The 18,240-nt window shown below is 37.6% G+C and overlaps 1 protein-coding gene across 5 annotated transcripts in view; it reads right to left on the reverse strand.

The window, feature by feature from the left end:
* Positions 1 to 18,240, reverse strand: part of ERBIN (erbb2 interacting protein) — a 115,128-nt gene that overhangs the window by 71,487 nt on the left and 25,401 nt on the right. For all 5 annotated transcript variants that reach the window (XM_014881373.2, XM_088157198.1, XM_088157194.1 and 2 more), the window contains one exon: positions 2,918 to 2,974. The gene's annotated coding sequence lies outside the window, so the exon portion shown is untranslated. The remainder of the gene's footprint in view (positions 1 to 2,917; positions 2,975 to 18,240) is intronic.

The raw sequence follows: 18,240 nt of genomic DNA on the forward strand, positions 1-18,240 counted from the left end.
GCCAGCAGGTCAAGGGAGCTGATCCTCCCCCTCCACTGGGCCCTGGTGAAGCCACACCTGGAGTGCTGCATCCAGTTCTGGGCTCCTCAAGACAAGAGAGACAAGGAACTCCTGGAGAGGGTCCAGTGAAGGGTCACGAAGATGATGAGGGGTCTGGAGCATCTCTCTTACAAAGAGAGACTGAGAGAGCTGGGCTTGTTTAGTCTAGAGAAGAGAAGACTGAGAGGGGATTCACCTCAAGATGGGGAAGAACAACTTTATGTTAAGGGTGGCAGAGCACTAAACAGGCTGCCTAAGGAGGTCATGGAGTCTCCCTCTCTGGAGACATTCAAAACCCAGGCAAACCTGTTCCTTTGTAACCTGTTGTAGGTGACCCTGCCTTGGATGAGATGATCTCCAGGGGTTCTTTGTAACTGCTAACTCTTCTGCAATTCTGTGAATTTAAGGCAAGATCTTTTACAGCAATATCCTTACCAAAAAAAAGGGAGAGAGAAAAATTTCAGATTAAGTTTATAGGAAAGAATTAAATTTAAAAATGTTCCGATAACCAGGCAAGTATACTTTTGAGTCTTTAAAAAAATATATGTTTATACTGACTTTTCATAATAACACTCCTTAACAATACACTAGCAGCACACATATACTGTCGTAACAATTGCAGCCCAGGTAGCTGCAAGTATGTTCTCACACATTTTCTTTTGCTCTTTTTCAGAGACAGCCCTAGAAAATAACTTCCATCTGGACAGTAAATCTATCCAAGTAAGTGTCAGGGTAACACTTCCTCTAAAGAATGGTTTCTAATTAGATACCATTAACAACACTGCTAAGATTAGCATCAGATCTGAGCTTCATTTCTGATGTTTCACTTGATTGCATATTCTTTGGGTGTGTATTTGTCGTGTTACCAAGAAAATCTTAAGAGGGAGGAATAAACTGATTTTTCAAACTACTGCATTTGAATCTCATCCACTTCTCTTCCTTACATAAAAAAAAAGCACCATATAAATCAGTGATTTTTACAATGACAGACTGAAATCTGAAGGAAACTGCAGGAGTCCCACAAATCTTCACGGAATATGCAACCCAAGATTCTTTAAAAGCCATGACATTCATATTTCAGTATTTCAACACTGATGTTTTCAGATGGCTAAAAAATTCTTTTACATAATCGAACTGACACAGTTCGGATTTAATTTTTCCCATTTTTAAGTTAATACATAGCCAGAAATACAAAATATTTATTCCAACAGGATATTGAAATGCACTCCATCCCCCACTAGCCATATTTTTTTTTAATATGCAGTGGAAATAATCACAACTACTATATACCTATTAATCACAGCTATTTGGTATAGCTAACTGGAACCAAGCTACTTCAGAACTGCTTTTCTTTCCAAATCCACTAATTTCTGCATCAAATGACCTCATTTTCTTTCATTGCTACTGTGAAAGATCTACAGAAACAAATTCCTGACTTTCTATACAAAGAAAACAATGAAAATTGAATACACAGAGCAACCAGACTAAAAGCTGGCAAGCTTCTGGCAGAGGTGAAAAAACAATAAACAGCTTATGTTTCAGGTTTAGTTTTTTGAGGAATTACTACTATATGAGAAAATATTTTGTGTTGCATACAGTCAGCATCTACTCCAGCAGAAAGGAAGAGATACCATTTTAATTCCTCTAGCTGTACCACCACAGTCAAAAGAGATGAACAAGCACAGTGGAAGTGAAGGCAAGAGGCATTGCTGACCATTTGCCCATAGGAAGCAACAAACGTTATGGTGCAGCAGGCACAGCTGAGGCAGCGCAGCAACAGCACGGATTATTAGCTCAGTGGAGAATGCCAAAGCACACAAAGCCTACAGCATTGTAGGTTACACAAAAGGTTAAAAAACACAAACGTGCACATGCTTCTCTCTATTTAAGCATATGCTGTTTATAGAAATACCAGATAAAATACTCAGAAGGTTTTGTATCCTTTGAATCACTATTTTATAGTCTCAAAATTAAAGTCATTGAGGAGTCAATAGTTATTAGCATTTCTACAATCTGAGCAGTGCTATTAATAAAATCAGAGCAGATGGAAGCTGCTGTCATATGTTGTTGGGGTTTTTTTTCTGGGGCAGGAGGGAGATTAAGCAGTAACAGTTTCTCTACAGGAATTCATATAGACCTTCTGATGTCTAAATATTCTGTTGAGTACACTTTTTATTCATGAAAAATACTTGCTTCTACAAACCCTTACATACGAGGCAAAAGCAAGTTAGTGCCATCTGCATTGGCATCATGTAATTAAGGAAAAAAAACTGACTCTGAACATGTGTTGCTTTTCCACAGAGCTTTGAAAGCAAATCAAACTTTATCTTGTTAACACTTTTCACATTTTTATATATGCTCTCTAGCTAAAAAACATGAACACTCCAGTAAGAGAAAAAGTACATGATATACGTCTAGGCTCTAGAGCAGCAAACCAAAAAGGACAGTAAGAGGCTCAACAAAAACTTCTAGAATTTTTTCAGGTACCTTTTATGCAAGTTTTCAAAAAAAAAAATGCTTGTAATTTCTAAGAACTGAAAAAAAAATTACAAAACTCAGTATCCTAAAGTTCTCAAGCCAAAACACTTAATAATGGGCACTGAGCTTTAAAACAGAATTATTTTCCTTTTCCATATATTGTTCTTTCTATATATGCACACAAATACATATAAATAGATATAATTTACTTGGGCCTTCAACAGATATTCAGAACTAAAAAAACCTGCCTTCAAAGTAACATGAGATGTGATGCAAAATAGAATTCAAGTGCTTTGAATTATAATTCAAAGCAATTATAACACAATATGAATAAATAAGAGGGTTTCTATTTTAACACATTAGGCAGTTGGTCCAGAGGAAAGAAAAATAATGTACTTACCGCTGTGTTACTTTCTTCTCCCCGCTGCTTCTTCCCTGAGCTTTCAAAGTCAACATTCTGTTTGAGACAAAGGGACAAATTTTAGTCAACCCTATCACTACTAGGTAAGAACAAACTACTATTTTATTGCACTGGACTGGGTAGTTTTTTGGCTTTTGTAGTTTTGTTTTTTTTAAAAGAAAAGCTTTACATTTGTCTGAACAACAGCTTGAATATTTCAGAGTACTTGAAAGATTTCCAAGACAGCAAAACTGCTTATATTCTTTTAAAGGAGAACTATGTTTTGTGTACAAAACATTGCTTTTTACTCTGTTTTTATTTTACAGAACCCTGTCTACAAAGTTGTTTCATTTTTACTCCCTTTATAGTTACTATATTAAAATATTAAGTATCACACAGATTTCTCTTGGACACAATTCTGAAGAATTACAAGAAAAAAATACATCAAAAGTTAACCAAAGATGAAAAGAGTAAATTTTTGCATTGTTAACTTTAGGAATTTTTTAGAAAGTTGCAGCACTTTTTATAAGCCATAACAGATCTCTGATGCTAATTTCACTGAAGTAGAACAATTAAAAACAAATGAAAGCATCCAGTGTTTTTTGACTGAATACACACAAAATTAGTGACTGGACTGATGGGATTGATTAATTTTGCCTTCAAAAAAAGCAGAAGTAGAACATATATTCAGAGGGATTAAATGTCACTATAGTCAGACAGATCATCTAACCCAGCACAACATTATGTAGAGGAGATAAGAAGCTAAGTCAAGCAGAGTATAAACTGTCAAATTTTCAGTATCTAGAAAAGAATTTAAATTGTGGGGATCACAGGTAGTAGCTTCATTTAAAGGATTTACCTATAAATGGAACTATATTTCATCTCCTTCCAATAAAAGCAGAATTAGGCCACCATAACATAAATAAATAGATCCTGAGAGAGATTTAAAATCAACTTGTTCAATCAAGTTCCTTCTTTTGGGGTAAAAAACAGCACAATCAACTCCCACAGAAGTCAGAACTGCTACAGCAGAATTGCACTACAATCAACTTTTGCATATCACATGTCCTATTCCTTGTTTGGGAGTCACTGGTGTCAGCTTCTGCATTCATACAAAATGAACTCCAATGCACTACACTGCACACATCTTTTTCAATAGAAGGGCATCCAAGACATGCAATTAGCAAGAGGTAAAAGTAATATCAAAGCCACAAGCCTTTCAAGTTCCCTACTGAAAAAAAAAACTCTATTAGTTCAGCCAGCCTCAGACATGCAGAGCAGAACCACTCAAGACAATTTAAAAGATCAAGAAAGACATCAACGATCAAACCAGATTCTGCAACTGAGGCTCTTAAGAGTCAGTCAAATTGCCATGGCTGCATGCTGCTTTCCTTTCCCACAGCACTTTGCTCCTACTGCAAAATTGTGTAATCTCTACCAAAGCTCTTTCAGACACAATGTAGACAAACTCCAAAAAAGAAGAAATGCAGGTCTGCAATAGTTTTGCTGGGATGAGCAGAATTCATCCAGAGAACACAGCAGTGCAGAGCTGGATCTAACAAAGAGATAGTCAGGTGATTGTGCCTCTGAAAGATAAAGACCTAAGGTCAAGAGTCCGCAGGCAAAGCATTCACAGTAGAAAAACTATCAAAGAAATAGCTAGCCCTATAATCATCACAAAAACAATAAACAAAAAGAGATTACTCTTGCATCATTTCCTGACACCTGTTTGGCTGCCTCTGTTGAAATGCCTAAAAGAATAAAAATCTAGAGGTAGGGAGTCATTACCATTTACCATTTGAACTGTTTGCAGACTTCCAAACCAAGCAAAAGGAACTCATCCAATCTCAAACATCCAAAGGCAATAATACAAGCAAGTGTGTGCATGAGGGGAAGAATATACAACACTACCTAGATATTTCAGGTAACACTGCTTTACAAATTTAGCAGCTACACAAGTCTCTGAACAAGAAACATCGGTTACAAAATCAAACAAAAGCAATGAACTCACTGCAACTGATGTTTCCTTAATGTCACTTGAAACTGTGACATTGAGTCACATAACCTTAAGCCTCTATCAAAAGACGACAGCTAAGAATGTGGTGTAAATACAACTGTAAGCACTGATGAGTTTCCAATAGCAGAAACCTCCTATCACCACACAGCTTACGGGAACACACAACAACCTCTCTAAGACAGCGAACAGCGATATTTAGAGGAGCTCAGACTAACCATGCACCAGAATCGCAGAAGTCTAGAAGATAAGGAGCTGATGAATTTGTCCCAAACACCAATAGCAGGGTGGCCGTGGCACCAGCCAAGGACTGTAGGTAGTAACAGCCAAGGACTGTTGGCAGTAATACTGTGAGAAAGAACAAGATGTGACTGGACAAGGGGCCATAAGGAGGTAGGACAGCACTTTTCTGGGACAAAGGTCTTTGATCTACCTCCTGGAGATAAGCACAACTCAGAACAGCACAAACAGAGAAACGAGGTGCACAAGCAGGCACAGACTGTATGGGGGGAACAGGACCATCAAAGAGCCAAAGTCCTCTGACTCACTTCCACACGAACCTGGACTGTGAGTGGTAAGTAATTTACATAGAAAGTGTGACACTTATCTCCAGGGCAAGCAAAGTTTATTAGTAGGTACCCTGAACTAAATCCAGGCAGTGGCCCCATGACATGCCATCAGCTGAACTGATACCGCAGCCAAGACTGGTAATCTCTCTTTCCTTCTTTCCTTCATCCTTCCCTTTCTTTGTCCCCCTCTTTTAATTCATCTCTCTCTCTCTTTCCTTACACCCTACCCCTTCGCCCAAAATCCAAGGCCACGTGCTTATATAAGAGGCCAGGGTACTAACATACCAACTTCCAAGCCAAGTGTGTAATTTATTAATAAAACTTCATAAGCTTTTGTGGATCATCTGACTTCTCATTCCTTTCAAACAATGAGTATCTACAAATCTTGGGTGCTCCCTTCCCCCCAAGGCTGCAACACCACAAAGACCTCAGCGAGTTCAGATCACTATTTTTCTAGTTGTTTTGCAGAAGTTTTAACAGGTGCTTTAGACGACTAGTGGTAACATACCCTCAAGATAAAAATATGTAATGAAATGTTATTTAACCATACTCTAGCACATTATATCAATCATATCAGACTGAGTTTCAATATGTTTCTCTACTCAAAAAGTTCTAGCACTCAGTTTTATGGAGGGACTACTTGGGGGAACTATTTTATGTATCTGTCCTGTTCTTACTCTTTCTTAATTAAAACCCTAACACTACTAGACAATGCTGGCCAGATGGACTGCTGGTCTGACCCAGAGCAGACATTCCAATCACTATACTCCAGGGGTTGCTCACAACTGAGTGAGCAAGTACTTCTCATTCCACTGCAGTATTTCAGTTCCAACTTACCACCGGCTTCAGTCTACAGAGGGTGAAAACAAGGACAGACAGAACTAAAAAAAATAGTGAAAGATTGTGTGAGCAGTCAGAGATCAGGTTAGGAAACTAAAGCACTGGTAATATTAAATTTGGCCAGGGACATCAAGGACAACAAGAATAGCTTTGCCATACAGAGGGAATTGGACGAACTTCAGAAGCAGGTCCATGAGAACATCAAAGTTCAAAAAGGCCAAATGCAAGGTGCTGCACTTGAGTCAGGACAATCCCAACATGAACACATATTGGGAGGCAAACTCAGTGAGAACAGCCCTGTCAAGACGCAGCTCTCGAGGGTTCTTCTGAATAAAAAGCTGGGCAACAGTGAGCGCTCACAGCCCAGAAAGCCCACTGTATCCTGGTCTGTATCAAAACAGTAGCTGAGGGAGGTGATTCTGCCCTTCTCCTCTGCCCTTGTAACACCCTGCCAGGAGTACTGTGTCCAGTACAAGAAATTCCTTACCAGGAGGATGATGAGGAACTGAAACAGGCTGCCCAAAGAAGTTGTGGACACATCATCCCTGGAAGTGTCCACAGAAGGAGGGTGTGACTTTGATGATCTTCAAGGTTCCTTCCTTAAAGAAGGAAGGTGATTTCTATTATTTCTACAGGCACATGATAGACGATGAAAGAAGACTATGAAAATGTGGGTCCTCTCCAAAGGGAATGGGAAAACTGGTTACCTGGGACATGGAGAAGGCCAAAGCACTCAACTCCTTTTTTGTCTCAGTCTTCATCAGCAAGTTCTCCAGCCACCTCACCAGAGCTGCAGAAGGCAAAGGCAGGGACCAGAAGAATGAAGAACTAACTACCCGCTGTAGAAAATCAGGTTTGAGACCATCTAAGTGAACATGAAGGTTCACAAGTCCATGGGACCTGACGAGGTACATCCATAGATTCTGAAGAGGAAGTAGATAAGCCACTACCTATCGTACTTAAGAAGTTGTGGAAGTCCTACTGACTGGAAAAAGGATGCATAACCACCATTTTTAAAAAGGAAAATAAAGACCAATGGAATTTACAAGTCAGTCAGGTCTCACCTTACCGCCCATAAAGATCATTGAGCAGATCCTCCTGAAAACTCTGTTAAGGAACACAGAAAACAAGGAGGTGATTTGTGACATCCAGCATGTCTTCACTAAGGGGAAGTCAGGTCTGACAAATGTGGCTGCCTTCTACAATGGGGTTACAGTTCACTGCAAATCCTCAGAATTCTTTCAATTGCTTTTGAAGGTCAACTTTGAAAGCATACCAATGTACCCAGAACACGTAACATTCATACAACAGGTCAGGATGTAAGGTTATACTTCAGTACAATGAATGAGGCTCAAGAGGCTGTTACTTTCTCCAAACTGCAAACAGGAAACAAAACCCAAACAAAATAAACAAAAGAGAGAGATAGAGCACGAGAGAGTGGGTAAACCACAACATGCTCTTCATTTCAGGAAGGATTGGAAGTAAGTATCTTAAAAACTGCTTGCTTCAAAGACATTTCAGGCAGCCTTCACCCCTTGATAACCATTCTCCATTTTAAATGAAAACAGTAAAACCAGCAAAATATTTCTTTAAATAACTCCAGGACAGTATTGGAGAATCCAGATTATCTGCACTTGTCCTTAAACATTCATATTCAGCAGGAAAGTACATTTAGCTAAAAAGACTTTAGACTGATCAAAATTATCTACACTAGAGACTTATATTAAACAGAAAGATCCCATACTGAACCACTAAAATCTGTCTAGTAAACCAAGAACAATTTTCAGGCAAGGAGATCAGTTGGTTTTTTGCCCTTTGGAATGGGGACAAGGAAGATGAGGGATTCCAAAGCAGATTGAGGAAGAGCAACTGTATGCACCATTGGTATTGCTGTAAAGAAGACCTTGCCTGCCAAAGGATACCCATAATCAGATTTTTTTTTTTTTAAGTATCAGGGGAGTACATGAAGATGTGCATAATCATTTCATACACAATAAGTAACTTTTACTGTCAGTGTTCACTGGCAAGATTCTAACTCACAACCTGGCACATCAGAGGGAAATGTGTGCCTTGCAGTGAGCTAACTTGAACAAACAAAACAACATATGATTGTGATTGAGGAAACAAAAGATAAACACAGCTGAGAAAATATTTCTCTAGACAGTGTATCTTTTGAAATTAAACATATTTTGCACAAAGTAGAAAAGCCTGTAGACCACAGACAGCTTAGTTCATCTCAGATTCCCAGACCGGGGAACAAGGAAGGGTAAGAGAGAACGACCAGGGAGACACAAAGGATCCAGAGACCATTCTCAAAAACAAATACATCTTGCTTTTCCTGGAAGCAGATGCTGTCATCCTGCCCACTCTTTCTTGCTGTTTCAGTATCTGAACCAAAGACAGACATTTAGAGTGAAGCAAAGAAACATTGAACAGTCTCATTGACAGAGATCTAGCAAGTTTCAGGGAGCAGAGAACTATCTTTCTACTGATTTTGGGTGATCAAGTCTAAGATGTTAATAATGAAACATTACCTCAAGCAGCATGAGACTGACCTACTTGAAGATTTGTTACCTCCTAGTACCAATGCTGTCACAGCTGCTGACAACCAGAATCCTTTAATGCAGGAAGAGGACAGCTGATCGCACGTTCTAAGCAGGCACACAAAGGTTCACATTTGCTTCCAGAATGACCCAAAATAACCTGTTGGTGTACTGCAGGGGACATGCAGTTCAAAAGTGTTCTGCCAAGGGCTACGGGAATGCTTACCAACATATGGAACGCAAAAAGCATTATGATAGGTCCCTGGACTGAATAACTTGCCATATGACTTTTATTTTAATATTAAGAGTTTCACTGTTCTGCCAGATTATCTACAGTTCTATTAGAGTTCTCTTAATTATCTTAAAACTTAACGGACTGCCTAGAGTGCACCAAAGTGAAATTTTGTTACTTGCAATATCACAACAGCACTTTTGCACAAGAGAGTTAAGGAAACATTCATTCCAATGCACACACAAGTAAATCAGAGCTGCTGATTTTGTGGTTGAATACTTTTCCTTGGGGAAACTGGTCAAAAAAGGATCTCCAAGACATAAATCAAGATGGCACCTGTGATCTCAATTTTTTAAAAAAATTTTCACATTTCCACCTCTGTGGACATAGCTACAAAAACTTTGTCTAAGCGTTCAGAGTGTGAATTGTGGTTTTGCAACAAAACAAACATACCTAGACCTAGGAAAATGATCTTCTGTTCAAAACCCCCTTTTATAACAGTGAAGTTAGTGCAGAAATGTATGTATGTCTGCATTTGATCTCACCAGTGGAAAACTGCTATAATGCACATGCACCACATTGGACTAGTTTCAGATCTCACCAAACTGCAAGAAATCATTTATTAATTAAGATGGCTGTTTCCTGAAGCATTAGTCTCAGCATATATGCTTTGAAAAGTTATTCTACAATATAAAGAACAAAATACCTTGTTGTTATTAAGGATAAACAGTTAGATCTACAACACCCTCAGAAAGCACAGCTGTTGCGGGTAGGAATCACTTTATGACTTTTAATTGCCTTTAAACCCCATATTCTCCAGAGGAACAGTAAAATATAGCACTATTTTACTTCCTTTCCCCAAGCACTGAGAACTCCAGAATGATGGAGGTTCTTAGGCACCTCTCCTGATCATGTAGTCCAACCCACCACCCAGCCTACCACATCAGAGCAAACCAACTTTAGATGTTATAAGGTCAAACTCTACTTCTGAGTTAGTCAATGTCAGTTTGTAAAAAATGAAGTAGATCCATTCGATTATTTGGAAACATTTCCAGGGACAAAGCTGAGACTTGACGGTTTTTGTTAACCACGGCAGTACGGGTTTCTGTGCCTCCACTCTAGCAAAATTTACTTAGGTAGTTGTTTTCCAAGTCTTACTAAAGCAACTGAATAATCACATCCTGATTCAATCATACATGAATGCATAATATAAAATGTCCCAGCACACATTAAAAAACAGCTATCAGGAAAATCTCTTTGCAGACGAAGACACCTTATATCAACACATCCTGCTTTACAGTAAAGTAGAGTTGGTTTTCACAGACTTACAATTTATTAAAATCTATAAAACAAGGTTGCTTTTCAGAATAGTAAATGCAAGGGGGATTAAACTGTTACTGTATGTTGTTTCTAATCATTCTGCTTAAGGCACTACTCATGTTTACTGTTTCTCTTCCTCGATGACATCACATTAGCTCAAGTAACCAAAAACCAAGACAGAAATGAAAATACAGAAAACAAATCCACTGGTTTTCTACTCCCAATTTAATACTAAAAATTAAGAGTTTTAGGAAGCTTTTAAAACATTACTATTCATGGCACCCTTAGACACTATACTCATTTAATATACACCTGTCTTAATGCAAAATAAACAATTTTAGTGATCTCTTCATATCAACTTGATTCTTGTGTTTGAAGTATACAATATAGCAGTACCTGAACTTAATAAAAATCAAAAAATAAACCATGCACAACAGAAAACTACTGACTACTGGTTGTGGTTTTGTAGACCACTTATATTTGGCCACACAGATCATTCTTAGGGATAGAACCAATACATTTCAGATTAGCAACGATCTGTACCCTGTGCACTGTCACAATTCTTTACCAAACCAATTTTTCCAAAAGTGACAGTCACACTAACTCAGTGACTAAAAGTGAGCAGCTATGCCAGCTATGCTATACACTGAGGTCTAGTTAAACCTGAAGAAGCTCTGCTGTTGGTAGTAACAGAAAGAATCCAACTTGATTCCAATGGGAATTAAAAAGAAAAAAAAGGATTTTTTTTCAAGCTACAACAGCTTTCACACAAGCTTCAGCCATTTCAAAGATTTCCACTCCTACTATAGAACTGACATTAACTTTTGAGAGGACTGAACATACCTATATGACATCAGAAGGCCAATCAGTACCACAAACAATGTGACACAAGCACATATAAGAGAAAACTATTTAGATCCGGTACCCTCATCCTTTGCTCCTATTTGGCCCTGTCCTTCTTACCACTTCCCTCCTTCATTCTTTAGTTTCCCATCACCACATGGATCCTAGACAGCAACCACTCCAAAAGGTCAGAGTTTTTCATTCCTTTTGTTGCTAGCCACAGCAAATGTGGTCAGAACTCAGCCTTTTTTCACATAGAACAACAGAGACTGATGATGGGAAAAATGAGGAATGTTGAAAATTTGGAAAACAAGTGATTAAGAATAAGAATACATAAGACAGAATATACCAATTGAATCGGTAGTAATATTTATAGCTAGAAACACGGAAGTCAGTCATATAGACACACTGCTGTTTCTAGAAAAGACATAGATCAAAACTAAGTAAGTGGTTAACTTATATAATGCTATTACCATGATCCTTATTTCTTTTTTCCTACTGCCACTCATCAGATAAACCCTTTTTCCTCCCCCACTTCTTCACACCCACATCTTTTATTAGATATTGAAATACTTTAGGGAGGGTCATATCTAATTTTATTTGTGCAATACTTCAGAAATATGGCACCAAGTCTTATAGAGACCATGGGCATGTATAAAATGTTGGTGGCAGCCAACACCCACAATTCTGTGTGCAAACAGCACTTGCCTAAATATTGCCTTACGTAGATGCTGACTCACTAACAGATAACATGTTAACTACTTAATATGAGGGGAAAAAAAGTGATCTAAATACCAAACCAAGTGTATCCAAGCATAAGAGAAAGAGAAAGCACAGGGAATAAAAACCTGTATACTCAATTCTCCAGTAACACGTGAAACTTCATCAAACAAATCCTAGGATAAATCCTCCATCTGAATGAACCCAAGATTGTCACAGACTGTGTATTCTTGTCCTGAAAGGCAAATTACTTAAGGTTCAAGTCCTCTTGGACAACATTTGAGTATAGGTTTTCAGCACTTCAGATGAACCACCTATCGTTTACACCTCAACACTAAAACCAATAAGGAGGGTATATTTCTCTCCATTTAAAACCTAGACAGTCAGATATACTTTTGATACACCTCCTGTATCTGCCAGTTATGACACAGCTTATTCACAAAACCAAAACCTAGAGCTGTTTCAAACTATCAAAACACAGATGGTCATGACAGAATTCAGACTACAAATTTTATCAATTCTGAGAGTGTTTGTGGCATCAAATGTTTGAATTCATCTTGTGCCTGTGGCCTTTTATAGCTACTCAAGATACTGCAACACAGTTTGAACAGTTAAACAGCTGAGGCTTCATATTTGAAATTATCAAATTATGCATAAAATACTGAATTCTTACAACTAATAAGACCTAAGTTCTCTTAAAATGTTATGAAATTGATATTAGGAATTGGATGAATCTTTTACATTTCACACAGTTCAGAAACATAATTTTATAGCATAATGGAGATTTCATATTTAACTGGTCTCAAAAAGAGACGAAACTAACATCAAACAGTTGCTGTTGTATATAACTGTATACTTAATTATAGATCTCACACTACCAGCCAAGTCATTGTTAGGGTATGTAAATTCCTGAGTTCTCTTTCCTTTCAGGGCAGAGGTGAGCAGGGCTAGTCAAGCAACACTTAAAGCTATTTTTAGATGTTATTTTCCCCCCACATATATAGAGTCATAACTTTCCAATTAACAATTGCAATTATGAACCTTTTACTTCTTTCTGCATCTATTTTGCTCCTCACTGCTTTACAAAATTGAATTAGGAGATATCACTGGCCAGTTTGGTTACAAATACAATCAGCAATCTGACAACATACTTGCAAAATTGCTAAATACTCATAGCCATGAAAGAAATTACTTCAGCTGTGCTCTTAATATGTGAAATGAAACAAAAATATTTATGTGTTATTGCTTGTCTGAGTAGGTCTAAATTTAAAAAAACAACAAACTATTAGATACTTGTTATAGCTTCAATTGTCAATTACTGCACACACCAACTTGAAAGTCGTTGTTGTCTGTTTATAGACAAAGATAAAACAAAGACAAAACAAAGATACTAGGAGGAATAATACATTTCTATATGGAAAACAGAAATTATATAGTCAAGCAGCAACAATGTAGAATCATAGACATGATTTTTTAAAAACACACTGATCTGAAGTAGGGATATACCCTGAAGGTAAACGTCCAGTATCAAAACTTCTTTTTGTAAGCTCTGGACAATCGAACAGGTGTCTTCCTGGAAGCTGGTGTTTCCTCTTTGAATTGATATTGAGTTTTTAACTAGCTACAACAGCTACTGATTGTGACTAAACACATAAAACATCAAACCAAGAAGTATTTTTACCCTACTACACTTCACATGGGCATGCACCATCTGTCACCGAGGTATGATCTGTAACTCCATGACATTATCACATTACTCTCGAAAAGACTAATGCTATTGCCTAATCTCATGGTTTCAGCCAATTTCTAAACACTAAGCCCTGGCTTGCTGTCAGATCTCACTACCTGCCTGAGAATCTATGATGGAGCACAACTGTCACTTTTCATCATATAATTTAAAGTTACCAACTCCTTTGTTGCAGCTAATTTATATTTTGCAAATACTGTTATGGGTGATTGTTTCATGGATGAAAAGAAGCTATAGAATCCCCCTGGATTTTTGCTATGTAACAGGATAACAATTCCCCTCTAGCACACAAAACAAGCCAGGCCCATAAGCTACCTGAACTAAAAGGCAAACAGCTCATTAAGGTAATAAAAAAATTCTGTTATTTGAAATTGCAGAGCTGCAAGGTAATTAATCCCTAGCTCACAAGATAATTTAAGGAAATTAATAAGCTGAATTTAACTGATTGGAAAATAGTCCTAGTTGTTCCTGTCTAAAAAAATCCCCCTGCTGATTGAACTTGAAGTAACCAATGCAGACATGGCTTCTATATCTGAAAAAAACAAACCCACAATTGTTAGTTAAAAATCATGTGTGGATGGCAGTCTCTGGAAAGGAGCAGGATATGAATTTGCTATATTCCCTCCAATAATGAGATTGCAGTGAGGGTTGGTTTGTGTCAGTCCTTACCTTTTTTTAATTAAATTTAAACCAACAGAGCATCATATACAGAAATGGCTGTTTGTGTGTAGTCTGTGAATCAGTAGGTTTCTCCTCATAACCAATTGTTCATTCTTTGCACGGTTGTCTTGCAAAAATATAGTGCCTGAATGAATATGCCCTTCATATACTTATAGGAGCACTACCAAAATGCATACCCTAAAACGCATTTGAAGATTATATCCATATATCTTCCAAAATCCTTTTTACTGGAGTTTCCCATTACAATTCAAAAGGTCTTCCAGTAGTAAGTGAAATGCATTATTAGATCTGATAGCCAAACAATGAATGTTCTTAGGGGTTTCTGGCTTCTAGATACTAGTTCAGTCTCAGTTCTGAGTAAAGACAAAAACAATCAGATATGAGCTTTAAAAACAACATCTGTTTATTTTAAAATTAGTTTTTTCTCGATTTTCCAGATCTCTTCCAACCAGCTAGTACAAGATTTGGGCAAATCAATCAAGTCTGTATTTAAAGCTCTCCTAGCAATAAAGCAAGTCACTTGTTTATCTGCAGATTACTGGATTCTAATTTTTAGGAGAAAAACTGCATTAGATGACACCTTTATGCAATATTCAGTCTAGCAGTAAGACACAGAAACTAAAAAAGATAATAAAACCAACCCTTTCCAACAGGTTGATTCCTAACCTGCCATTCAGCTCTGTTGAAAAAGCAGTAGAATATTTTCTAGTACAGAAGAAACCTCAGTACTAAAGATCAGTAGTGAGATTAATGGATTTATTTCATTCTAGATATCAGCTTTCATTTTAATACCATTAAGGGATTAGAACCTAGGCAGACATAAAATTATGGACAAAATCACTCAACAGTTTTAATGTGCTCTATGACAATGCACACAGTACAGTTTTCCCATAAAATTACAGAAATCCAAAAAATAATGCACATTTATTTTAAACACAATTTAATATTTTCTGGTGTTCACAATAAGAGACTGGGCTGAGAATAAATGCTAACAGTATAGCACATAAAAAGAGAGACCAGAATGAGCATTAGCAGTTAGACAGCAGCAGTGTTATTAGCACCTAATTTAAAAAGAAACAAACATTTTCAACAGCTTTAATTAGACTGGCAGGCCAGCATCTAAATCTGAAATAGCAAATACTGAGAGATTGAGCTTAACCAATTTATCTAACACCTACTCACTAGTTTGAGACTAATAAGCTTTAAACTTAAATCTTGCTAGATGTAAAAATGCCTGGATAATCGCACCCTACAGATACCAAATCTTCATCTCCTGTGGTTGCTGTTTGCTCTAAATGCATGTGAAGAAAACTACAGTTCACACGCTTGAAAATGAGGAGCATTGACCCCAAATCAAAATTTGACTCTTTCAGAGGTATGGGAATAAAAAGGAAAATAAGGAAAAGGATCAATATATAAAAAAGGGAAAAGAAAAGCTGGGTTGAGTTGCTAATATCTTCTATGAGTTCAAGACTTCTCAGAGACCCAGTACAGGTTTATAGGTGATCCTTCCAGTGACAAAGTCCTCAATAATGTTGAGAGCCCCTAGTCACTTCTCTTGTTTCCTTATCTTTCCATTGGGATTTCTTCTGCTGTTGTCCAGCCCATTCCTCTCCACTCTTCTGCTGTTTCTTCTGTTTCAACATGGTTTTTTCATACCCCAAGTTGCTTCCCATGCCTTTCTAATATCAGTGTCCCTGACACGCTTCCATCTCACATGAATTTTCATGCTGATAAGCACAGCTGGGGGTATCTACTTAAATTCAATGCATATAAAACCAGAACAAAAACTCAACCATCAGCAACAGTGTTTTTATCACATGCTTTGCTTACCTCTAGAAATCACCAGTATTCTGTGCGTTACTCTGACCCACAACTCTCCTAGCTTCTTCGTCCTTTGAATGCCTGTAGTCACACCTGTCCCCAGCCCCAAACACCCAAAACAAAACCTTAACCCCACAAACTTAAACTTACTACAAAAATATTTTTTAGGACACTGCTTAACTGTATGGCTAGTTTAAGTACTCCTATTTTTCCCCTTTTCCTTTGAAGATATAAGCAGCACATTTTCATTAATTTTTCAAACTATTTTCTCATCCATAATCAAAAGAGAGACTCCTCAGTCAATAAAGTTGGCTTCTACCACCATCTATCTAGCTTCATCAATTCTTAGAGCAACTCTTGACAGCATTCCCACATAGATAGGTATATAAAATGAATTCACTGTGTATTCCTTTGTATTTTTCTTGTCTCTTGCCTTTACAACAATGCTTAAAAATAAAATCCCAACAGCTATCAGACTGCTGTTGTGCAAATACTACTGCTCATCAAACTAAAAAGTGTTTAGCTTCACCATCTCCCACATGATTTGCTCCTCTACTGAGCTAAGTCACCCTAACCTGTTCTGAAGGACAATCAACCTGTTGTCTATCCTAAACTTGTGTTGAATCATGAGAGGCAATTCTAGTTTGTTTACTGAAACTCCTTTAGGTTACATAAAGGGTAATCATAATGCTTTGGGAAATAATTGATTTTATCTATCCTGAAGGAAAATGCATTACGTATGTTACACTTACACAAATACATGCATAAAAACCAAATAGTACAGCTATGCCAGTATAAACATTTAGGCTTTCTAAGAAGAAAATTTAAAGCAGACATATCTATCTGGTTTGTTTCCTTATTGTTCCAAATTATAGTAACCAAAAATACAAATAAAGTTTAATAAAAACCATAAAATCCAAGAGAAGAAATACTTTGAGTCCTGACTTTTGTTTTATTCAGAGAGAAGAACAAGCCCACAACTCTACCGTGAGAGGCAGGATATCCTGCCTCTCAATATCTGAATATACCCCTCGATATCTGAGAAAGGTGAGTTTTTTCCCCTTGTGCTCCAATTAGCTCAGCTAGTTACAGAAACTACCTTCCTGCTTTCACAGAATCATAGAATGGCTAGTATTCAAAGGGACCTTAAAAATCATTAGTTGCAATCATTTTGCCCCAGGCAAAAGTGCTGTTCACTAGAACAGGTTGCTCAAAGTCTGATCTAGTCTGGGATGGGGCATTCCCACTCCTCTGGGCAACCAGTTCAGTGTCTCACAAGCCTCACAATAAAGAATTTCTTTCTAATATCCAATTTAAAGCTACTCTCTTCCAGTTTAAAGCCACTCCCCCTTGTCCTATTACTACACACTCTTGCAAAAAGTCCATCTCCATCTTTCTTGTAGGCTCCCTCCAGGTACTGAAAGGTGCTGTAAGGCGTCTCTGGAGCCTTCCTTTTTCAGGCTGAAGAACTCCAACTCTCTCAGCCTGTCTTCATACAAGAGGCACTTGAGCCCTCCAATCATTTTCACGGCCCTTCATGAAAGAGACCTACTACAAAGGGTCCAAACTTTCAGTAAGTTTTACCTCTGGATTTGAGGAGAGGTATTTCACCTCCTAAATAAATTACAACATTTGTAATTGTGAATAGAGAGTTAGAATAACTCTGGAATACTTTTTACCTGAAGCCTGCATTTCAGCACAAAAGGTAAGGAAGGATTGAAACAGAAAACATATAAACAGCTAAACTGAGCAAGAACATTCTCTTGGTTGAATTTTACATGACTTGGTATTAGCAAAACAGACCAGAGAGGCTTCTCCATCTAACCAAGAGTCAAATCAAGCAGATTTGTGTCCTCAAACAGAGCAGTTAAAGATAAGCAAAAGATAAGCAATGCTCCCTTCTCACTTACACAACTAGTTCAAGGGGTAGAGAAAGGGAGCACAAGAGTAAAACATTGTTTTACACAATATTCTGGGGAAAATATTAATC

This window comes from Sturnus vulgaris, chromosome Z (genome assembly GCF_052056855.1).
Source record: "Sturnus vulgaris isolate bStuVul1 chromosome Z, bStuVul1.hap1, whole genome shotgun sequence".
Taxonomy (NCBI): Eukaryota; Metazoa; Chordata; class Aves; order Passeriformes; family Sturnidae; genus Sturnus; species Sturnus vulgaris.